The 24,926-nt window shown below is 47.1% G+C and overlaps 1 protein-coding gene across 1 annotated transcript in view; it reads left to right on the top strand.

The window, feature by feature from the left end:
• The window catches only part of LOC136792672 (uncharacterized), a 390,674-nt gene that overhangs the window by 136,105 nt on the left and 229,643 nt on the right, over nt 1–24,926 (top strand). Inside the window, exon 2 of the mRNA XM_067014857.1 lies at nt 14,426–14,589. The gene's annotated coding sequence lies outside the window, so the exon portion shown is untranslated. The remainder of the gene's footprint in view (nt 1–14,425; nt 14,590–24,926) is intronic.

Raw genomic sequence — 24,926 nt, 5'->3', positions numbered from 1 at the left:
CTTTGTATGTCTCCATATCTGGTTCTCCTTATAAGGTCACCAGTCACTGAATTAGGGCCCACCTTAATACAGTATGATTTCTTAACTTGAGGACATCTGCAAAGACCCTATCTCCAAATAAGGTCACATTTACAGGGACCACGGATTAAGACTTCAACATCTCTTTCAGGGGGAATCATTCAGATCAGACCACCATTATCTCCAAGCCTCCTCCTTGGTCTTTCTGCATCAGCCTCTGCCTGTCTCCTCCAGTTTTCTCCCTGTAGTCAGAGATCTTTCTAAACCATCTGGAAGAGCCACTTTCTTGCTTTTCACCCATCCATGGCTCCCCAGTGCCCTCCAATAAGGTCTATAATCCTTAGCATGTAATTTAAGGGCCCTGCTGGTCTGGTCCTTGCAAATGTCTCTCTTCTCCCTGTGTTTGAACTCTTTGTTTTAGCTCAGTGGTCTCACCCCTGGCTGCCCATGAGAATCAACTGGAGACTTTCAACCAACACCCATGCCTGGGCCCCAGGACTTATTAATCAGGTGCTCTGTGGGTAGAGGCTGGCCGCCATGTGCTGTGAAAAGCTCCCGGGCGATTGCAATACAAAGTCAGGGCTGAGAACCAATGCTGTACAAGTGGTTCTCACACTGGGAGACTCAGAACCCTGGGGGACTTTTTAACATCCCACTTCCCAGTTTCTGATTCAGCAGGGCTGGGCAGAGCCAGAGAATTTTGCTTTTCTAATAAGCTCCCAGGTCATGCTGCTGCTGCTGCTGGTGTTGCACCAGTTTCTCAACCTCAGCACTATTGATATTTGGGCTCATCATAGTGGGGGCTGTCTTGTGCATTGTAGGATGTTTGGTGGCATCCTTGGCCTCTACCATTAGATGTCAGTAGCATCTCCGCACACACTTGTGATAAGCAGAAGTATCCCCAGACATTACTAAATGTCTCCTGGGGGCCCAAACTGACCCCAGTTGAGAATCGGTGGGCTCTGCCAAACTGTTGGTAATTCTCCTAAGTGCCTCAGGGCCTTTGCACATGCTACTTTCTTCCTAAGTCTCTCTCTGATTACCTCTTGCTGGCTTGTCAGCTCTCCCAGCTTGGCCCCTGAGAGGCCTCCTCTGACCGTCACATGCCCGCCACCCCACACAGCATCATCCCACTCTCCCCTGTCTCTATCCTGTTGCCCTGAGTATCCCTCCTACTTCTTCTGTCCAGGCCTCCATAATAGCACTCCATTTAGACCAGTTACCTACCCATTTGAAAAGTACTTACTTAACAATGAGGCACTTATTAACTTTTTCTCTTTATAAGAATAAGTCATTGTACATTATAGAAAATAAATGTACAGCAAAATTCCTCTCCATCCATTCAGCAAATATTTATCATGCCCCTACTATGTGTCAGTATTATGCCAGGTGCTGAATGTTCATATAGAGGCAAGTAAACCATCATGTCATCCTTGGTACAGTGACTTACATGTCATGGAACTGGGGGAAGAAAAAATGATTGTTCTTTTTTCTATTTCCCAGAGAAAGCGACCATTAGCATTTTGCTGTATGTGCCTCCAGGATCGTTTCCCCATAAAATTTATACTTATACATATAAATATACATTTAGATAGTATGTATCTTTAAAATACAGTGCCAGACCCATATGTATTACCCTGCAACTTGCTTTCTTCACTTAATGATTTTTTTTCACTTGAGAACTGATTGTGAGCATCGTGTCCCATCCATACATCTTCTATAAAATCACTCACAAAATACCAAGAAGAGGTGGGAGGAATTTCTCCAGGGCTCAGCTGTTCCAGGGCCAGTTATTTCTGTTCTTGAAAAGAAAGATGAGGACAGGTGTGGTTGTGGGTGGGAACAGAAGGAATGCATCCTCTCTCAGTGCTGGCTGCCCCCTAAGACGCAGCAGCCCCTCCTGTTCAGGATCTGCTCCCCTCCACATACACCCGAGGGCTCCAGCCACTCCTTCAAGGTGGGGACTGTTATCCTCTGACGCGGGCATTATTGTTTTAATGGGGGACATTGAAGCAGGGAACACGAGTGCCCCTGGGATGGGTAACACACCCTAAGTAGGCAGTTGTCTCGGTTACCGAGTTGGTTCTCAAGAGTCTAGTGCTTGAATCAGAGATCCGAGAAGTAAAGGCAAAAAGTGTCGAAACTGGGCTTCCAGCAGAAACTGGAATAGAACGCTGTAAAGCAATTATACCCCAATAAAGATGTTTAAAAAACAACAACAACTGGGCTTCCAGAGCTCCTGAGCCCAGCCTCCCCTGCTGTTAACTCCTCCCACCTCCAACTCCAGATCACCGCTTCAGCACTGACGCTGCCTCTGTCATTTTATACTTCTGGGTCTCGCGTGTATCTTCCCCTCTGCCCTGACACATTTTAGCCCAGAACTGGCTGATGAACTTCTAAGCCTTTTCCCACCACTGCTTTCAAAGGTGGAGATCTGTGTCTAGCTATAAATCTGTACTATGGAGGGGGAGGGGGAGGGGGAGAGGGAGAGAGAGAGGAGAGAGAGGGAAAGAGAGAAGGAAGGAGGGAGACAGAGAGACAGAGATACAGAGACAGAAAGAGATATCTAAAAGGATTGTTTGCCAAAAAATGGTTTGAGTGATTATCCTTGGGGAGAGGGACTTTGGGATTTTACTTTCAATTTTGAATCTTAAAATTACCATTGTTTTAGTCCATTAATAAATGTAATTTTTCCAAAGAACATGTGACTATCACAAAACAACATTCAGCGATGACTCCCTTTCAGGACCCCTCTCCTCAGAATGTGCACACCTTCCCCTGAGGCGAAGGGGCGAGGCCAGCCACGGGGAGTTGTCAGAGGACGGGGCCCATGTCCCATCTGTCTCGGTCTCCAGTGACCTACACAGAGCCTGCCAGGACAGAATGAGCCTTGTAAATGTCTGTTTAATGAACAGAGGAAGGAAACTCATTATAAGACCATGTATGGTCCAGGTTAAATAAGGGAAAGGATTATTATAGCAATGATGCTGCAAGGTACCCTCAATTAGGCATGGCCGCGAGGAGTGTCTGCCACCAGCTAAGCGATCATCAAGCTGCAACTGGACCTTCTCCAGAGCGCCGTTCACTTTGTTTGTATTTTAGTTGTTTGAGATTTCCTGGTCACCCCTGCCCTTTTTATTTTTATTTTATTTTATTTTATTTTATTTTATTTTTTTGCGGTATGCGGGCCTCTCACTGTTGTGGCCTCTCCCGTTGCGGAGCACAGGCTCCGGACGCACAGGCTCAGCGGCCATGGCTCACGGGCTTAGTTGCTCCGCGGCATGTGGGATCTTCCCGGACCAGGGCACGAACCCGTGTCTCCTGCATCGGCAGGCGGATTCTCAACCACTGCGCCACCAGGGAAGCCCAACCCCTGCCCTTTTTAAAAATTGTTTTTAGGAAAGGGGCACTGACTCACCTCTCGACTATTTGGTTGAAGTTCATAATTAAACCAGTTGATATCTTTTTAAAATTAATTTTCACTGGAGTATAGTTGCTTTACAGTGTTGTATTAGTTTCTGCTATATAGCAAAGTGAGACAGCTATGTGTATACATATATCCCCTCTTGTTTGGATTTCCTTCCCGTTTAGGTCACCACAGAGCATTGAGTAGAGTTCCTTGTGCTATACAGTAGGTTCTCATTAGTTATCTATTTTATTTTATATAATAGTATATATATGTCAATCCCAATCTCCCAACTAATCCCCCTCCCCCTCCCCCCTGGTATCCATACGTCCATTCTCTACGTCTGTGTCTCTATTTCTGCTTTGCAAATAAGTTCATCTGTATCATTTTTCTAGATTCCATGTATGAGCAATATTATACGATATTTGTTTTTCTCTTTCTGACTTACTTCACTCTGTATGACAGTCTCTAGGTCCATCCATGTCTCTGCACATTGCACAATTTCGTTCCTTTTTATGGCTGAGTAATATTGTGTGTGTGTGTGTGTATGTGTGTGTGTATCACACCTTCTTTATCCATTCTTCTGTTGATGGACATTTGCTTCCATGTCCTGGCTATTGTAAATAGTACTGCAGTGAACACTGGGGTGCATGTATCTTTTTGAATTATGGTTTTCTCTGGGGCCAGCTGATTTCCTAACAGAAGGGGTGACCCTGCCAGGAGCAGCGGTTCTCAAGGAGCGTTCCCTCGATTTACAGCGTCAGCACTGCTGCCTGGGAACTTGTTAGAAATGCAAATTCTTGGGCTGCCCCTCAAGCCTCTGAATCAGAAACTGGGGTGGGACCCAGAAATCTATGTTTCAACAAGTCGTCTGGGTGATTCTGTTGTATGCTCAAGTGTGAGAACCACTGACTCAGAGGTTAATCCTGTGGATTCTGGTGCTTTGCCTAAAATTCTGGGCGATGCCGCTTTACTGGCTGTGTGTCCTCGGGCAAGTCCTTTCTGTGCCTCTGTGACTTCATCTGTAATATGAGGCATCAACAATGCCCATCTCATAGGTGGTGAGGATGGGCTGAAATAATATATGCAGAGCACTAGTACGGCGGCCACACTTCATCCAAGCAAATGCTGCCTGTTGGCGTATTTCATGGAGTAGAAGCTGCCTTTGATTGTCAGATTCATTCAGATTTCAGATGGTGAATGTAGGGAAAAAGTTTGTCTTAAAACAGTGTTTTTCAAACTTCAGTGTGCTCACATATCACCTGAGATGTTGGAATGCAAAATTTGACTGAATAGGGCCGGGGCCAGAGATTCTGCTTTTCTTGCAAGCTCTCAGGTGAAAGGATGCAACTGGTCCATGGACCACACTTTGAGTACGGATTGCATCTAGTATCTGGGGCTCATCCTGGGCTCGCACGATGAGCTGGCAACGGTCGTGGGCTGGCCCGGGTGAGGCTGGCAGAGCAGGATGTAGGGCATTTCGACTATCCACCTCTGGCCAAAATTACAGTGATCTTTGGAGTGAGAACTGGAGATGCAAGTTTGAGCCCCTTCCCACTCTAGACCACATCCCTCCCACCTCCCTCCCTCAACATCTTATCTGCCATGCAGACCACTCAATGCCCTTTCCTAGGGCAGATGAGGAGAATCAAATACTCATTTTCTCAGAGAGTGATTTGATGACAAACTTTTCCTTGGAATCATGGATTTGCCAGAGTTTAAAAATAATGAAAAGAGATTGGAATTTAAAGGAGTCAGGGCCAGTTGATGCTGATGGAAGATGGCGGGTTATTACTGTTATTGTTATTATCATCAGTGTTATTGGTGCGTTTGATAAGCCCTGGGCTGGGGCTCTCCCTCTACCACCAGCCCCGGGGATGTTCTGCTCTCCAGAGTGGCACTGGAATTCTGTTGGCTCCAGGGGACCCCATCGGGCCAGCCTTCTGGGTAGGCTCAGTCCACTGAGGGCTATACAGAGGGAGCCCTGAAGCCTCAAATCCTTTTTACTCCTATCATCCTTTTCACAGCTACTCTCAGATTTGGACACACTGCTCACTTCCAAGGGGACGGGACAGGTCTGGAGAGAAAAGGGGTCATGCAAGCTCATTTTCAGAGTAAACAAAGAACACTATGGGGGAGAGGAAAAATGACTCTTGCTCCCCCTCTCCTGACACATGTGCACAGAACACACACACACACACACACACACACACACACACGCATGCACACAAACTGCCCCAGCCTGCATGTCACCATCAATCAGCTCCCTCCCACTTGCTGTTTGCAGGCAGAGTTCCCTACAGATGTGCTGAGGGGGGTGGGCTGGAAGAAGGAGAAGAAGGTGGAGCTGGAGGCTGGGGAGGGAGGGGAGGCAGAGATACCCTCAAAGAGTTAAAACCTTGCCTTGCCAGACTGTGAATTCGCCTCGACTCTCCCCCACCCCCCCTCAATCCAGCCAAACAACAGCTTGACATTTTCCATCCTTCACGAGAAAGACAAAGACAGGAAGATATTCCCATGATCCCTTTCTGCATGCCTAACCGTGAGCTCAGGTGCCGTGGTGTTGCCCTGCGCCGGCCCCATCAACGTGAAGGGCGAACTCATCCCTTCTGCATCTTTTTCTCGCCACTGCTTGATTAATTGGCTGACTACTACGCCGGCAGAATACCTAATGCCTCTCCTTCCCCTATTCTTCCTTCACAGGGTTTTTTTTTTTTTCCTCCTTTGCTCCATTTACATATACTTTATATTCCATAATTTTCACCCAAAAAGAAAAAAAAAAGGGGGAGCGGGCCCATCTCAGTAATTTGATGTAATGACGGCATGTCACCAAAAAGAGGAATTAGAAAAATCTGTAGGTATTTAATTTATTCTTGTTTTTTTCAAGTAGATCTCTCTGAGAGGAACATTAATATTCATGGCCAGGAGAAAAAAGTATCCTCAATAGGAAAATTCCAGATTTTTTTAGGGGGGAGGGAGGCAGCTAAATTCAATGCATTTTTAAGCACCATTATTTAACTAATAGCGCTCGAGTCCCTCTGGTCTCCGTTCCTCCCCTTCAATGAAAATAAGCGGGTTTTAGTTTGCCTCCAAGGGCTGTGTGTGTTGGGCTGACACCCACGCAGCTGAAACAGAAAAACCAGGTTCTGTGTTTTCCTCCCCTCCTGGGAAGACTCGAATAAAGAAGAAAAACATAAATAAAGGCCTTTTCAGAGTCCCCAGGCTACAGTTTTGAGCTCCTCTGGTCTCCCTCATTGGCTGTAATTGCGTTCTGATGGCTCCATGGGCAGAAAGATTTCCCCGAGGTTTCCAGCAAGGCCACCCTCTTCTTATTAACTTGGGTTCAGGTTTTGGGCTGTTAATTAACTACTTGTTTATCAGAGTAAGTGTTGAGTTAAACCGTAATTGTAATCGTTACAGGTGAAGCAGGGGGGGAAAAAAACCCCAAAGCATCAGAAAGATACCTGGAGTATGAGGACTGAGTGGAAACAGCTTTTCTCTCTGGGGCAGGTCTTTGCAAAGGGTCTTGGGGTGGTTCGTCCTCCCAGGGATGGTGATGTTTGTGGGGGCCCAGGACCTGAGCTGGTCTAGTAGGAAGGTGGACTCTCAGCCATGAGGACCATGTCTGGGACACGGATGCCTATCCCCATTTTAATCGATGGAATTGGAAACATATCTGAGTTTCTGGGCCTGGGTACAAGCCACTTGCCTATTGTGGCAATAATAATAATTACCAATACCACGTATCATTATTTTGTCTTTATATACATTAAACTTTTAAAGTACAATTTTAAAGGTTACTTTCCATTTACAGTTATTACAAAATATTAGCTTTATTCCCTTTGTTGTACAATACATCCTTGAGCCTGTCTTATACCCAGTAGTTTATACCTCCCACTCCCCCACCTCTCTGTGGCCCCTCCCCACCCCACTGGTAACCACTAGTTTGTTTGCTCTGTCAGTGAGTCTTCTTCTGTTTTGTTATATTCACTAGTTTGGTGTATTTCTTTTTTTAATCCCACATATAAGTGATACCATACAGTATATGTCATACAGTATTTGTCTTTCTCTGTCGATGGCTTATTTCATTTGGCATAATGCCCTCAGAGTCCATCCATGTTGCTGCAAATGGCAAACTTTAATTCTTTTTTATGTCTGAGTAGTATTCCATTGTGTATAGATAGCATTTTCTTTGTATTTTTACATTGAGGTAAAACTCACATACAGTAAGCTGCATGAACACTAAGTGTATTAAGTGTAATATGGATGAATATTTTACCCAGGTTCATACTCTACCCAAATCAAGACGCAGAGCATTCCCAAAGCCCCCAGAAAGCTCTCATATGTTCCCTTCCAGTCATACAGCCTGCTTCAAGGACAGCCACTTTTCTGACTTCTTGGACTAGCAGTGAGTTTTGCTAGTTCTTGAACGTCCTCTAAGTGGAACCATACAGCATGCACTCTTTTGTGTCCAGACTTCTTTGTCAAAACCCAGAGTTTTGGAGATTGGTCCATACTGTGATATGTAACGGTAGTTCATTCTTTTTATTGCTGTGCCGTGTTCCAGCATATAAATAAACCAGAATCCAATCAGCCACTCTCCTGTCCATGGCCATATGGATGGTTTCCGGTTTGGGCTATTCTGAATAACGCTGGCATGCACATTCGTCTACATGCCTTGTGGGGGACATAAGCCCTCCTTTCTCCTCGGGCATATACCCAGGCATGGAATATCTGGTCACAGGGTAAATGTACTTTCAGCTTTAGCAGAAACTGCCAAACTGTTTTCAAAGCGCCTGCATCCACTTTTACACACCCACCAGCAGTGCCTGAGATCCTGGTCACTCCATATTTTCACCAACTCTTGGTAGCGTTGACAGTCCTTTTAATTTTAGCCGTTTTCATGGGTGGGGGACAGGAGGAGACCTTGGCAGACACTCAGCAGGGAGAAAACGGGAGATGCTAACTCAGCGCGATACTGAGAAAGGGAATTGGGAAGGCAGTGAGACAGAGGAAGAGGAAGAGAGACAGGAAGAAGCTGAGAAACGCGGTGCAAACCCAGACAGAGAGACAGGTGAATGAAGGGAGAGAGAAGACCCAGGAACAGAGAGGAAGAGGAAAGAAGAGAAAAAGGAAAAGGAAAACAGAAGGGAACAGCAGAAGCTGAGAAGGAAAGGGGTGATGTGAAGGGAGGAGAGAAAAGCAGGGGAGAGGAGGGAGCTGAGAGCACCCCTGGGCGGCGGCCCTGGGAAGGGGGCGAGTGCAGAGATGGGTCTCTTGGTATTTTATGAAACGTGTCCTTTTTTCTTTCTTTTTCTTAAAGTGCTTCTTGGTATTTTTATGTTTATATATTTTAACTTGGGCCTGGCTTCATGGAAAATGCATGAGGAGTAAGTGGTTTCTGGGAATGTTTTATACATGACTGGAGAATTGGGAGGATGCAGGGGGTGGGCAGGAGGGATGGAGGGCGCGGACCACTCCCTCCTTGGGTCTCCCCGGCAGGGCTCCCGTGGTGGGTGCAGGAGGCAGGTGGTCAGAGCTGCTGGCTCTTCCCTCGAGGTCACAGGGTGGTGGGCAAGTTGGTGTGGCCAGGATCCACCAGCCCTCTGACCAGGCAATCCACGTCCCCGCCTCCACGCCTCAGTTTCCTCCTCTGCAACTTGGCATGCTAGTACTGCCTGCTTGGAGGTGTGGTGGGCTGATCTGACCTTGTCCAGGGGAAGGCGGCAAGGTGAACTTTCTGAGTGACAGGGGCTCTCCAGGCCAGTGCTTGTCACACTCGGCCGTGTACCTGGGGATCTTGGTAACAGGCAGATTCAGATTCATCAGTTTTGGGGTGGGGTCCAAGATTCTGCATTTCCAACCAGCTTCCAGAGAATGTGACTGGTCTCTGGACACAGGGCACTAGGAATGCTTGGGCCATCAGTGGCTTAAAGGAGAACGTGAGAAACGAAAGGACATCTCTGGGGTTCACAAGACTCAAGAGGAGTGCAGCCCTGGGCTTCAGGAATTCTCCCCTTACCAGACCGAAGAGAGCTCAGGCTGAGTGATGGGAGCTCCGCCTGTTCTTTTACTTTGCCCCCACCTGCCACGCTCCACTCTTAAGGACTCCATCTTCTGTAACCAGAAATGCTTCCTCGCCCAATAACACAGTGGTTCTTAAATTCTTTGAGGGGGAGAGAGACTTAAAATGCCTTTGGACAATCAGGTGAAAAATTGCATACTCTCCCAAGGAACAATGCACGTTCCCACTGTTCTGCGTACGGTCTCGGTGTCCAGGCCTCAGTGAGTCCCGTCCCTGGACTCCAGTTCAAGAACACGGGCCTACAGTCACTGCCTTCATGGAAGCTTCTACCCAGGTTTGCCCTAAACAGCATCAGCCCCTCCCCTGAGACTGGCCTCCCTGGGACTCAGGCCTTTGTTCCATCACGTAGACATGTCATCTGTTTGTGTGTCTTTCTCCTCCACTGGTGTCTGGGTACAGGAAGGAGGAACTGTGCTTGTTTCTGTCCCCTGGAGCCCAATGCAGGAGCTGGCCCAAGAGGCCCCTTGGGAAATGTTAAATGCACTAGCAGGCATGTCTCCTTCTGTAAAGTCCACTGTTGGAGGGTCACGGTGGAGTGGGAACCTTCTAGAGCTTTTCTCCTAGAAGCTAGACCTTGTCTCTTTGCAAGGATGAAGGCAGCCTCCAGCAGAAGTGTGGATTTGGGGTAAGGAAGGCAAAGGCTCCAAACAGACAACCCACTCCTTCCCAAGGAGCATAAAGTTTTCTAGTATCCTGAGCGTCCTTCATGCTCTAGTTGGCAGGGGAAGCTGGACCTAGTAGAAAGAACTGAACTGGGAGAAGTGAGGAGTGGGTTCCTGTTATGGGCTGAGTTATGTGCCCTCAAAATTCCTATGTTGAACCTGCAGCCCCTAATGTGACTGTATTTGGAGATGGGGCCTTTAGGGAGGTCATTATGGTTAAATGCTAAATGAGATCATAAGGGTGAGGCCCTGATCCAATAGGACTGGTGCCTTATTAGAGGAAGAGTCATCGGAGAGCTGACTCTCTCCCCATGCGCACACAGAAGAAAGGCCACGTGAGGACACAACGAGAAGGTCGCCATCTGCAAGCCAGGAAGAGAGCTCTCACCAGAACTCAACCCTGCCAACACCTTGATCTTGGACTTCCAGCCTCCAAAACAGTGGGGAAATAAATTTCTGTTGTTGAAGCTGCCCAGTCTGCAGTATTTTGTTATGGCAGCTAGATCAGACTAAGACAGTTCCCAGCCATGCTCTGTCACTGGCCACCAGTGTGACCTAGGACAGGTTGCTTCCCCTCTCTGGGCCCCAGTTTCCTTATTCATAAGTTGGGATTGGGACGAGGAAACATAGGATGGGGAAATCTTCAAGGTTTCTTCCAATTCTGAGAGTTTACGAGCTCTGAAGATGCTCTTCAGGAAGGCTATGATTTATGTCACAGATGTGCAGGAGAAAAACAGTTGCATGGGAATCAATTTTCTCTTGTAAATAGGATCTTTTCTAAAAGCACTCCAGGGACAAAAGTAGAAACAAACATTTCTAGAAGGCCTACTATGAGGCAGAAAGCACTCGGTGCAAACCTGGTTTCATTTATCTCCTTACACTAAACTTTACTTACCTTGCAAATATATTATGATCCTAAAATTTTTTTTTAAATATGATGATTTGTTTCACAAAGAAAGGAATGCTCCAGAGGAATATGTGGAAAATACAAAACATAAGATGTAAAAGGGAAAATAAACCATTCTTCCAATAGGTATTTATTGAACACCCACTATGTGCCAATCACTATACAAAAACTGGGTTTCTGAACGGCTTTTTTTTTTTTTTTTTGCTGTATGCGGGCCTCTCACTGTTGTGGCCTCTCCCGTTGCGGAGCAGAGGCTCCGGATGTGCAGGCTCAGCGGCCATGGCTCACCGGCCCAGCTGCTCCGCAGCATATGGGATCTTTCTGGACCGGGGCATGAACCCATGTCCCCTGCATCGGCAGGTGGACTCTCAACGACTGCGCCACCAGGGAAGCCCTCTAACCAGCTTTTAAATATATAAAATATCTATGAGCATAGATTCTATAACATTTAGATTGTGCAATTTTATTTAAATTTCTATTATATTCGTTTTGATGTTGTGATGCAGCTGGTTCTTAATAAGCCCACCACTTTCAAGTCAGCTTTCTTTTTCCTGAATTTAAAAGTAGCACATATGTTTATTGAAGAAGATGTGGACATTATGGGCACATAAAAAGAAAGAAAGAAAGATTGCTTGTAAGCCACCACCCAGGCTGTTTTCTATTTATACATCCAGACTCTCAACACATATGAGTATAACTTGCTTTTACCTTCCTTCGTGGGACGCCCTACTTCCTATTCATTCCCCACTCCCCCCCACCACAACTACCAGACTTACACACACTATGACGTAGAAAGCTACCTGAGGTCAATAATTTCTTTCTATTTATATCACTGCTTTATATTTAGCACCTAGAACAGTGCCTGGCATACAGTGGATGCTCCATAAGTAACAAATACTGTATATAATGTAAAGAATGAAGGAAAATTGGGTTATCAAGAACATGCAGTTGTATAATCTGCTTTTCAGAAAGCATCAATATGTCATAAGTGTTTTCTAGTATTATGAAACATTCTACAGTAATATAACTGTAATATAACTGCTCTGCGGCATGTGGAATCTTCCTGGACAAGGGCTCGAACCCATGTCCCCTTCATAGTATCCCATCATATAGATGAATCATAAATAACTTCTTTAATCTCATCTTGCAGCTGTCCAAATAACATCTCCAGAAGATCCTGGCAGCTGTTCTTTGCCCACTTTGTGATAATTTTCTTGGGATAAATTTCCAGAAGTGAAATTGATGGATCAAAAAGCTACATATATAATGGAATATTATTCAGTCATAAAAAGGAATGAAGTATTGATGTATAGTATAACATGGATGAACCTAGAAAACAATGCTAAGTGAAAGAAGCCAGATACAAAAGATCACATATTGCACGTTTCCATTTATATGAAAATCCAGAATAGGTAAATCCATAGAGAGAGAAAGCAGATTAGTGGTTGCCAGGGGCCTGGAGGTGGGGGTTAGGGGAGTGATTGATTAATGAGTATGGGATTTTCTTTCGGGGGTGTTGAAAATGCTTTGGAACTAGATAAAGGTCATGGTCGCACAGCATTGTGAATGTACCAAATGCCACTGAATTGTCTGCTCTGAGAAGCTTTATTTTATGTTACGTGAATTTTGCCTCAATTAAAAAAACTAAAGCAGACACAGTTTCAAGGCCAACTTGCTATCCTGATTCATGCATTCACCAGCAATGCATTTGAGTGATCATTTCCTCAAAAATTCAGCAGCACTGGTGAGTTTCTATAAACCTGGACAGGTTTACAGACAAAATGTATTGATTATCAGTGATATCAGTTTTCCTTTTCTCACTGGACTGAATGGATATTTATACCCTACTTATATATTTATATTTGACAGTCATCTCAGAGTGTTGGTCTTACTGATTTGCAAGTATGCATTTTCCACTGATGATATTAACCCTTGTCATGTATGCCTCAGACTTTATAACCTTTTATTATTTTGCCTTTTAATTTTTTTTTTTTTTTTTTGCGGTACGCGGGGCTCTCACTGTTGTGGCTTCTCCCGCTGCGGAGCACAGGCTCCAGACACGCGGGCTCAGCGGCCATGGCTCACGGGCCCAGCCGCGGCATGTGGGATCTTCCCAGACCGGGGCTCGAACCCATGTCCCTTGCACTGGCAGGAGGATTCTTAACCACTGTGCCACCAGGGAAGCACCAAGAGTCCATTTTAATTTTAAACTGTCAGTGTGGTGGTTAAGAGCTTGGGATAATACATCTTTAGGTCTGGTTCGATCGGGGATTATCAACACTATTAAGCCAACATCTTTTTCTTTTCTTTTTTCTTTTTTTTTTTTTTTTTTTTTTTTTTGCGGTACGCGGGCCTCTCACTGCTGTGGCCTCTCCCGTTGCGGAGCACAGGCTCCGGACGCGCAGGCTCAGCGGCCATGGCTCACGGGCCCAGCCGCTCCGCGGCATGTGGGATCCTCCCGGACCGGGGCACGAACCCGTGTCCCCTGCATCGGCAGGCGGACTCTCAACCACTGCGCCACCAGAGAAGCCCTGCCTTTTAATTTTAACATAATTCTAACTTTTAAATTGCTGCTAGTCTACCAGGTCGTGACTACCACACTGTCCCATGGGCTAATCATCTCCCCGGTAATTGCCTACCAGATATTCAGTCCCACTCCCACCTTCTCCTTCCTGATAGAGTCCAAATTCACCATCCTTGTCCTGCAGGTAACCTACTTCCAGCTTCACAGGTGGGCCCTGACTGACCATGCCAACCACAGTCACCCCATTTGATTTCTCAGGGTTGGTTAAGACCTGGGTGCACAGCATGATCACAGGTGACGAGATATAGGAGCCTCTGGGAAAGGTTGATTGACTGTTGTTATTTATTCTTTAAAAATAAATTTATTTATTTATTTATTTTTGGCTGCGTTGGGTCTTTGTGGCTGCGCGCGGGCTTTCTCTAGTTGCGGTGAGCGGCGGGGGCTACTCTTCGTTGCGGTGCGCGGGCTTCTCATTGCGGTGGCTTCTCTTGTTGTGGAGCACGGGCTCTAGGCGCGCGGGCTTCAGTAGTTGCAGCATGTGGGCTCAGTAGTTGCAGCACCAGGCCCTAGAACATGCGGGCTTCAGTAGCTGTGGCACGTGAGCTCAGTAGTTGTGGCTCACAGGGTCTAGAGCGCAGGCTCAGTAGTTGTGGCGCACGGGCTTAGCTGCTCTGCAGCATGTGGGATCTTCCCAGACCAGGGCTCGAACCCGTGTCCCCTGCACTGGCAGGTGGATTCTTAACCACTGCACCACCAGGGAAGCCCTTGATTGACTTTTATGAGGAGGCATTCATGAGACATTGCCCCTGTTCTTTCTCTGCAGGTGGCTGGATCAGAGAGTGATGCCAGAACTTCTGCAGCCATCTTGTGTCCATGAGGAGAGCCAGACCAGGGACAAAGTGGACATGCAGGGAAGGACACAGAGGAGTAGATCCAGACCCCTGGAGGCATCCCATCAGTGCACCCTCCCCCTGGGCTTCCCACGAGGTGAGATAATCGATGTCTTGAGCCTTGTAGGCGTCCAAGTTGGTTGCCTGTTACCTGCAGCTGAGAGTATCTTAAACCACCAAACTCCATTTAGAGACAGCTATTTCCTTGTTTGCTTTTTTAAAAAATGTATAAACCAACCACGCCCATAAATGCCTTTTTAAATAAAACTTTTTCTATAATTTGACATCTATCCTCAGATTAATTCCCAGAAGTGGAATTATAGGATGAGAGAGTATTAATTTTTAAAGTTGCTTCATTCACATTTTCATTTGCCTTCCGTTTGGCGGCTCTACAGGCTTAATCAGTCTCCCAGCCAGAAATTAGAGAACAAGGGTTTGAACCAAGGCCTTCTGATGCCACATGCAAAGTTAGATATTAAAGGAGAGCTGGCCTTTAGTCCTGATTAAGTTCCTCCAAATCTGAAATCATGGGTAATGAATTCCCTTTGCCTGAATAAAGCATCCCCTGGGGAGCCAAACCTGGCTGTCATGCTTTTCTGTGCCTTCCACTTCATTATGGAGAATTCTAGAATGTCAGGATTGGGGAGGACTTTAATGGTCTGAGTTGGGGTGGGGTGGGTCCAGACCCCCATTGCTAACCTCGTGAAATGTATGGACCGTCTCTTAGAAAAGTTTATGCCCATCTGTATTAGTGCCCCCCGGGCTGCTGTAACAAAGCACCGCAAACAGGGTGGATTAGAACCACAGAAAGTTATTGTCTCACGGTTCTGGCGGTGGGAAGTGTGAAATCAATGTGTCAGCAGGTTGGTGCCTTCAGGGGTGGGGAGGGAGAATCTGTTCCATTGCTCTCCCAGATTCTGGTGGCCTCAGGCGTTCCTTGGCTCATAGGTGGCCTTCTTCCTGTATCTTTGTGTCATCTTACCTCCATCTGTCTCTGAGTCCAAATTCCCCCTTTTATAAGGAGACGGTCATCTTGGATGAGGGCCCATCCTCATGACCTCATCTTAACTCAGTCATCTGCAAAGACCCAATTTCCAAATAAGATCACATTCACAGGTCCTGGGGGCCAAGACTTCAGCGTCTTTCAGGGGGACACAATTCAACCCATAACACCACCCAAACACGTGAGATTGTGCGTAAAATGTCCGGGGTAATGAACCCATTAAGGTTTATCTAGGGACCCCCAAGATGAGACTCTATTCTATTATGACCTCTTCACTTGAGAGTGAAAGATGGGAAAAAAGTGATGGGAAAACCGAGGCCCAGAGAGGGAAAGGCGTGGCTCCAGGTTCTCACCGCACTCGTGGGGATGTGCCAGGACTGGAGCCCACATCTCCTTGGCTTCCACATGGCATCTCACCAGGATCCCAACCCGCGATAGGCCCAGTCTTCTGGCAGCCACAGAACCTGAGCCAAGCTGTAAAGGGACAGGTGGCCAGACTTTGAGGGAGGTAGAGAGGAGCTGGCGGGGACTGGGAGTGCCTGCCAGGGTCCACCCCTTGCCTAGCAGACAAAGGAGGCTAGAACATTGGGAGTCAGAGCGCAGGAATGGGGCACATCCCAGGGAGGCCAGAGCTTGTGAAAATCGATGCAGGTCATGGAAAGCGTGGGAGAGGAAGCTCTCTCCCATTGCAGACTCTTCAGGGTGACGATAGGGTGGATTCTGGCTTCAGTTCCCATTGGCAAGGCCCCTGGACATTTAAGGGGGCAGCCGGGAGGGGGCCGAGGAGCCCTCGTCTCTGCTGCCTGTGCCAGCTGCCCACCCATAGGAAGCCAGGGTGTCAGCCCTCCTGCCCCCCGATGCCAGCCCAGAGGTGCCAAGGCACCAGGCGCAGCAAAGCCAGCTGGCAGTTTATCGCAGAGCCAGTGGCCCGACCGGCTGGCCTGTCTGCTCCTCACTGCCAGCTGCATGCCTGTGGGGAGGTGGAGGGGCGGGCGGCAGCCCATCCAAGTGGCCGAGGTGCCAGCCACTGGGTGCTTTGGGCCAGCTGGCAAGCTGGCAGGACTGGCCAGCGTACCCATCTGCCAGCCGGTGCCAGATGAACGTGCAGGGGAACTGGGCCCGGGGTCCTTGGGGGGCCAGCCCGCCGGGAGTTCCAAGGCAACGGAGGCCCTGACGCTCCTCTTCCCTCTCTCCCACATAGCCTCATGAAGTCTGAGGTGTCGCTAACAAAGGCTCTTAGTAAAGGCATGGGGAAGGATGGAGGGGCATGGATGGTTAGGAACACAGGACCCCAGAACCATAACATCACAGGATGTTAGAAGCCCAGCAGATCGGTGGTTAAGAGCATGGACTCTGGGATTGGACAGCCTGGATCTAAATCCCAGCTCTGGCACTAATTAGCTATGTGATCTTGGGTAGGCCACTTAATTGCTTGTAGGCGCAGTTTTCTCATCTATAAAACGGGAAAGTAGCACCTGCTTCATTAAATAAGATGGTTATATGACCCTTAGAATATGGTAAACACTCAGTACAAGGTGATTATTATGATAGATTCTGTTATTGGAATCAGAAGATTAGAGTGTTTGAACTCAGATGGGCTTCAGATATCATCTGGTCCAATTTCATCATTTTTAAGCTGGGGAACCAAGGCCCAGATTGGGGAATTGTTGGATTATTCAGGTCACAATCAAACAGTCTGATTAAAAAATGGGCAGAGAGAGTGGGGGGAGGGGGAATTGGAGGAAGGTGGTCAAAATGTACAAACTTCCAGGTACAAGATAAGTAAGTCCTAGGGACATAATGTGCAGCATGGTGAGGATAGTTAACAATGCTGTCTTGCATATCTGAAAGTTGCTAAGAGGGTAGATCTTAAAATTTCACATCACAAGAAAAAAAGTTAAAAACTATGTGTAATGATGGATGTTAACTAGACTTACTGTGGTAATCATTTTGCAATATAAACATATATCAAATTACTATGTTGTACACCTAAAACGAATACAGTGTTATATGTCAGTTATAGACCAATTTTTTTTTTTTTTTTGGTACGCGGGCCTCTCACTGTTGTGGCCTCTCCGGTTGCGGAGCACAGGCTCCGGACGCTCAGGCTCAGCGGCCATGGCTCACGGGCCCAGCCGCTCTGCGGCATGTGGGATCTTCCCGGACCGGGGCACGAACCTGTGTCCCCTGCATTGGCAGGTAGCCTCTCAACCACTGCGCCACCAGGGAAGCCCTATAGACCAATTTTTAAAATGTAAAAAAAAGGTCGCAATCGCACGGAGATCATTTGGGGTACAGGGACTAGATTCCAGGTCTCCTGACTCTCTCCCTGGTCATTTGCCACAGAAAACTCACCTGAATTAGGGGAGGTGATGGCAAGATAGGGAGGGGCCTCCCTGTCCTGCCTCAGCCCACCTAGATGCCCCAAATGCCTGGCGACCACCCTCCACACTTAGCCCTCCTAGTGCACTGCCTGATGTGTGAGCATGTGTGTTTGCCAACACATACATGTGTGTACATGTATGTGTCTCTTGAGTGTTGGCATATGCCCTTGTGTGTCCACTGTGTCCTGTCTCCTCCAAAAGACCAAAATCTTAAGGGCAGGTCCCGTTTCTTATTCAGGAACACCCCAGCTATCCACAGCTCACCTCTCTGGAAGCCTCAGATATCCAGAAAGCCTCTGGGCATCCCTGAGGCCCTGTGCTGAGAACAATACCTGTCATGTAGCTGGAGCTCTATAAACTTGTGATGAATGAATGAATGAATGAAGCAGATGGAGCCTTTGTTTGGCCTGGCACAGCTCTTTGAGTTTGGTGAACCAGGACTCTTACTGTCCACCCGCCAACCAATAACAGCAAGGATGTTAATGCTGTAAAATCTTCATCTTAACCAGCAATTTTTGACTCTCACTCAGAGCCTAGTTACCCTGATTTTGCACACAGTATTAACAAAGGTAGTTAGCTGGCCTGGGCTGCAGGTTGGATGCAACAAATAGAAGGGAGAGGGAAGCAAACAGCTGCAGGTAAAAGCAGATAAAGGTGGCTGTGGATGCCTTCGTGGGCTAGGGAGAGAGAGGACTGTTTGGAAGAAACCTGACTAGTGTCAAAACCAGAGCACTCGGGGGCCACTCTGTGTGTGTGAAACACCCCTTCTTGTGCAGACCCTTTCATCTCTCTGGAAACTTAGTGATGCTCATAATGATAGATCTGAGATTCAGTTCAAGGGCCCTCATCCAAAGTATCAAAGAACAGAGTGAGTTTTGCAGAGATTTCCATCCAAAATGTAATTTTCAAAACGGTAATTAAAGAGAGATGATCTTCCATCAACCAGAAAGCTTGGCTTTCTCAAGCGACTTGGTCAGGGAAAGTTACATGCTGCTGGGATCCACTGCTCCTTGTGTGGACAGAGCTAACAATTAGACAACTTAAAGGAAGCAAAGGGAGAGGGGAAGGTGTGGGGGAGATCAGTCAAAACGGCTTTTCATCCTGAGTATGAATGTTAACACTCTCACTACACGTGTGAAGGAATGGGCAGTGTTCAAAAGTATTTTGCATCCATTATCCTTCACCTCATTTATTGGGCTTCTCGACTACTAAAGAGAAGACACGTGCACATAACAGAAACACAGACACACAAACACACACACACACACACACACGGATGTGCACCCATACGTAAGGACACACACTCATTCAGATCCTTATGTACACACAGACATGCACACACATATTCAGACGCACATGTGCCACATACACGTGTAGACGTGTATATACACAAACACATGCACTTGCATACATTTACACACACAGATACACATGCATACACAAAAGCACAGACACATGCAGGCATGCACAAACGTACTGGCTGGTGTGCACCCATACGTGAGGTACACATACGTGTAGACATGCATATACACAAAAACACATGCACTTACATCTCTTATCCACTTTTGACAAATGAATGGTGTGACATAGAGGTGAAGGGACTTTCCAAGTCCAGGCAACTGGGTTCAAGTCCACCTCTGTCCAACTGCACAGCTTGCGCTGTTTTCTCAATACTTCTGCTAATAGCAGAGGAACCAAGGAGTTGAGGAAGGATTGCTTTTAAAGAGTTTGCCCAAAGCGCATCTTCTGAGAACCATCTGCCTCTCCAAGCTCCTCCGTTTCACTGTTCCATGCTTCTAGGAGGGCAGAGGTAGCTGCACCAGGTCAGAGAGGAGAGAAGTCTGAGCTGCATGAAATATGAGACCACCGTGAAGGGAGGATGCCTCCAGTTGCTGGCCGCTGGAAGATGCCTCAAATGCCCCCACGACTGAGCTACGTAGTTTCCTGGGCTCTTTGGTGGGCACTGCACATAGCCTTACAAGTCTCTGCAAATTCCAAAAGCACCATGGGGTTGAGGAAAGTGCCTTAGCTGAGGACCAGGAGACCTGGGTTCTAGTCCTATCTCTGCCCCTCGCTTGCTGCCTGTTCTTCCCTGCTCTGTTCTCAAGCCCTGCCTCTGCTCACTGAGGAGGGTTGGACTTGGAGAGACAGTGGAGAACACAAGATGAAGGTTTGAGACTCAGTTCCGTGGCTTACAAGATTTGCAACTTGAAGCAACTCATTTACTATCCTGAGCCTCACTTTCCTCATTTATGAAATAGAAATGACACTACTAATTGGGCAGCTGCCATTTACGTGTTCCTGGCATGTTCCAGGCAAAGGAAACCGCAGGTGCAAAGGCCCTGTGACACCTGCTTGGTGCTCATGTTCACCACCTCACTGATGAAGGGCCCGACTGGGGGCCACCTCCCGTTACTGATGATGAGGAAGGAGAAGACCAGAGTGGTCACGTGGCTTGCTTGAGGTTGCAGAGCTACTTGATGGCAAAGCAAAGACTGGAACCAGCCAGGACTAGAATGAGGAAAGCATTGGGCACAAAATTGAAAGGAGGGTATCAAAAATCCCAGTAGTCGAGGTAAAAAAAAAAAAACAAAAAAAAACCGCTTCAGTGAAGTTTTTTTTTTTTTTTTTTTTTTTTTTTGTGGTACGTGGGCCTCTCACTGCTGTGGCCTCTCCCGTTGCGGAGCTCAGGCTCCAGACGCGCAGGCTCAGTGGCCATGGCTCACGGGCCCAGCCGCTCCGCGGCGTGTGGGATCTTCCCGGACCAGGGCACGAACCCGTGTCCCCTGCATCGGCAGGCGGACTCTCAACCACTGCGCCACCAGGGAAGCCCAGTGAAGTATTTTTTTAAAAAGCGAAAGTTAAGGCAAACCAATCTCTGATGAACAAAATATCAAAATTTTAAACAAAGACAGGATTAGAATGACTGATTTTTATTTTGCCTCAGGCACCAATGTGACTCACATGGCACTTTATTTAAAATGTTTAGACTTTGTTCATCATGGATTTTTGTTTGCATTAAATTTGAATTTTTAAAATATTGCATTAAAATGTGTATCTTGGTTATTGAATTTTTTGGTGCCCCTTAAATTCTGTGCCCCTTAAATTGGCAGGACTTGCCCTGCCAACCCGGATGCCTTGCTCCTTCCCTATGGCTATTCACTCACTCATTCAGCATATATTTTGGATGCCCGTGATTCCAGGAGCCAGAAAAATAGCAGTGTACAAGATAATCATGGTTTCTGCCTTCCTGGCATGGACTGTTTAATTTTAGCAACAGATGTGGATGAAATAATCTCATAAACAAATGTACGAGTAGCTATGTGGCAGTTGCAGCAAAGGGAACTAATGGAGGTGTTGACCAAGAGTGGCAATCAGGGCAGGCTTCCTTGAGGAAGTGGTGTTTGGATGAGATGGAGTTAACCAGGTGAGAATGGATTGAAGGTGTGTGGCTAAGAGTGTTCCAAGAAGAGGAAAGGCAGATGCAAAGGCCCTTCATGGCAAAGGCAAGAGTGTGGAGGGTTCTAGAAACACCAGAGGCCAGTGCAGCATCATGCTGAGAGCCAGGAATAGTGTGGGACAAAACAAAGATGGAGAGGTAGGCAGGGTCTGAAGATGCAGTGGGGAAGGATCTGATCTCCAGCCCAAGGGCAGTAGGGAGCCTGGAGGATTTGGAGCTGGGGAGTGACATGATTAAGTTTGTTCTTTGGGGTGATCCCCCTGGTTGGTTGCTGGATGGAATGTATTTTGGTGTTATATATGGAAGCCAGACTCCCTAGTTTTCTAGTCTGGCTTCCCCCTTTCTTGCTGTGTGACCTTGGGTAAGTCATATAGCACTTGCTTTCTCTGTGTTTCAGTTACTCATCTGTAAAATGGGATACCAGTCTCAGTGTTGTTAGGATTAAATGAGATTATAAGTGTTGGTCTCTACAATAGGCCTGACGCACAGCAAGCACTCTATAAATGTTGGCCATAATTATTATTACCGAGGATGGATTTTAGGGGGCAAAATAGAAGATAATAAGAAAGCAGACACTTCCCTCAGCCCTGGGGGCGGTGCAGCCTGGGCTCCTGTGCCTGAAGCTCGCTGCTCCCTCATTAGAAAGTGGCTTTTCTTTCTGCCGCACGCTCTCCGGAGGAGAGGGCATGGTGGAGGCTGCAGGAACGCTGTGAAGGTCTTAAAAGGAATTATACCCTGCATAAAAATATTCACTCCAGTGGAGGGCCTTAAACCATTCCCCTGGGCATTGAACAGTGACTGAGCGTGTATTACTGTGCATTTAAGGTGATGGCAGTCGCCCAAGGTCAGAGAGAAGCGGCAGGGAAGTGTTTAAGCATAGAAGTTCCCCTAAATAGTAGCATCCTTCCTCTAGCCGTTCCTCTCCCCCACCCGCCAAGTGCCTGATCCATTGTCCTCTATATCCACAACCCCAAGAATAAGAACAGTCCCTGAAGTTCCTCAGGGAGCTGAGGGAGGGGAAGAGGAAAGAGAACAGGTCTGGGCTGGGAGCAGGAGTGGGTCCAGATCTTACCCTGTTGTGGTCTGGAAGGACTCACTTAAAACCTCTGACTTCAGCATCATCATCTGTAAAGTGGGAGCCAGGCACCTGCTTAGTTCTAATTTCTGAGAAAACTAAATGAGGAACTCCAGCCTGGAAGGCCGTATACAAAGTATTCCAAAATGATCATTTGTCCTTTCTTAGAGCTTCCTTCCTTCCCATTTTTTTTTCCTTCTTAAATTCTAAATGACTTTACTTCTTGGCAAGGTAAACAACCTCCCCAAGCCTCGAGTTTCCTCATCTGTAAAGTGGGTACAATAACAGGAAGAACTTACAAGTTGATTGGGGGGATCAGTGAAATGTTTGGAGCTACTGCACGCTGAGATGGGAGACTGAGTCTCACCTGTCTTGATGGGTTTTGTCTTTTCACAGCAGAGGGTGGCAGTGGGGACCGGTGGACTCTTCCCCTGCTTGCATCTGGGCACTGTTCTGCCTCTGGTAGCAGCACTGTGGAAGCATAGTAGCCTTAATTCTGGACCTTATTGGGTCCATGAATCCTCTGCATTTGAACACCCAGAATCATCATTTTAATATTTTTAAAGTGGGTCCCAGCACCCTAAGGACTAAGGAGTGTCTTGTCCCAGGTAGAAGTGCTCTAGGCCAGGACTCGGAATCCACACATGGGCTGTCACTGGCTCAGGGAAATGGGGCTCTTTAGCAAGCCTTGCTGGCCTCAGTTTTCTTATCTGTAAAGGGGGAAACAATGGGATGTACTTCATAGGATTATTGGGGGCGTTAGTGGGGCAGTGCTTCTGAAGTGCTTAGCACATAGTAGGAACACAGTACCTATGAACTCCTTTTCCTCCTCCCTTGTTGCAGAGCTCAGTGGGGTCACCATCACCATACAGAATTCTCCAAAGGAGCCCTTTTATGAAATATATATCACACTTCCTTTTGATCTCGGATCAGTATAAAAATAGGGAAAAATCTCTTTTAATTAAGAGAGACTCTAAAAACAAAGAGAACTTAGGCTCATTGTCTCACAGAAAGCTTCGTCACTACCAACGAATGTTTCTGGCAGATGCAGGGACAAAAAGAGGGATTCTGTGGTTAAACAGGTTTGGTAAGCATTGTACCGAAAGAATTAAGGGGCTGTCTTACCTACAGGGCAGGTCGGAGTCCTTAGCATGTGATGTATACTTTGAAGCAGCAAGCTGGACTCTGGTTACTCAGTGCTTCCCTAGTTTGCCTGGCCAGAGAATGCCTCACTGGGCTCAGCTTCTATAACACACATTTTTCTGGGATTTGGTGGGAGAGGAATGAAAACTGGAATAGCCAGTCTTGGGGGCTCTTCTTACTCTTGAAACTTGATGTCTCTATTTTAGCTCTTTCATTTATATCTTTCTTTATTTTAAATAACTCCTTTGTGTAATTTTCCTCTCTTTTTGTCTGTTCTTGGCTCGACGCATTTTGCAATCAGTGCTTTCCTGACTTGGTTTCCCTGTTACAAAATCACTGACTGTTGGTGATTTGCCTAATGATTGTCTCTCAAGAAGCTGCTCTGACCCCCCCCCGCCCCACCCGGGGCAGGTGCTTTACCATACACCAGGGGGCAGGCCAAAGTGAAGCAGGGCCCTGTCTCAGGAGCCTGAAGCCAAGGGAGGCTCCCAGCTCTCCCGCCGCCTGCCTCCCCGTAATGATTAGTTGGAATCCAAGACAGCAATACAAGAAGTGTCGTTGGTGGGCGTGATGGAGTGCCTGCTGAGTGGGCCGCAGATAAGCACCGTGATTTCGGAGGACGCTTCATCATTTCGCCGTAAGAACATGTTAACGGGTGATTGTTTGAACGTCTCCAGCTAATAGGATATTATTCATAACACTCGGGCTAGTTGGAATCGAAGATGATAAGAAATTAAATCCTTAATGGCTTTCTTTAAAGGAGGACTTTTCCCAGCGGGACCCAGAACCTTGGGAATTCTCTCCCTCTGCCCTGGCAATATCTCTGTGGAGGAAATTGGCTTCCAGTGAACTTCCCAGGGGGACACAAAGGTAAAAGGAAGAGGAAAAAAAGCAATTGGCATTGATTTGGTGTCTACTATGTGCTGGGTACCTAGATATTTTACACTTTGTCCCAGCAACATCTCTGTTGTGACCAGGTACCATTAAGCCCACATCAGAGCTGGGAGATCTGAGGCTCTCGGAGGTGAATCTCCTTGCACAAGGTCTCAGTTTTGCAGCTGGAGTCATGATTTGAGTTCCAAAGCAATTTTCTTTCCTTGAGATACAGTTTATGGAGAGGGGAGTTGTTTGAAAGAAGGAGGAGCCCTTGCATGAGATTTGAAGGTGGGAAAGGAGAAGACATAATACCCTAGAGGGAGCTGCAGGCGGGAGCAAGGTGTTGGCAAAAGGAAGGCATGGGTTTTGCAGGTGGCATCTACATTAACTTTGGGAATCGTCTATTTCCAGGAGACAGGCAACCAACATTTCCTGTGATACTCTCTGTGATTCTGGTGCTCCTGGATTTCCTGAGCTGTGTTCCTTCTGTGTT

Source organism: Kogia breviceps, chromosome 15 (genome assembly GCF_026419965.1).
Source record: "Kogia breviceps isolate mKogBre1 chromosome 15, mKogBre1 haplotype 1, whole genome shotgun sequence".
NCBI lineage: Eukaryota > Metazoa > Chordata > Mammalia > Artiodactyla > Physeteridae > Kogia > Kogia breviceps.
Note: the sequence above shows the minus strand (reverse complement) of the source record. Positions and strands in the feature narration are given on the sequence as shown.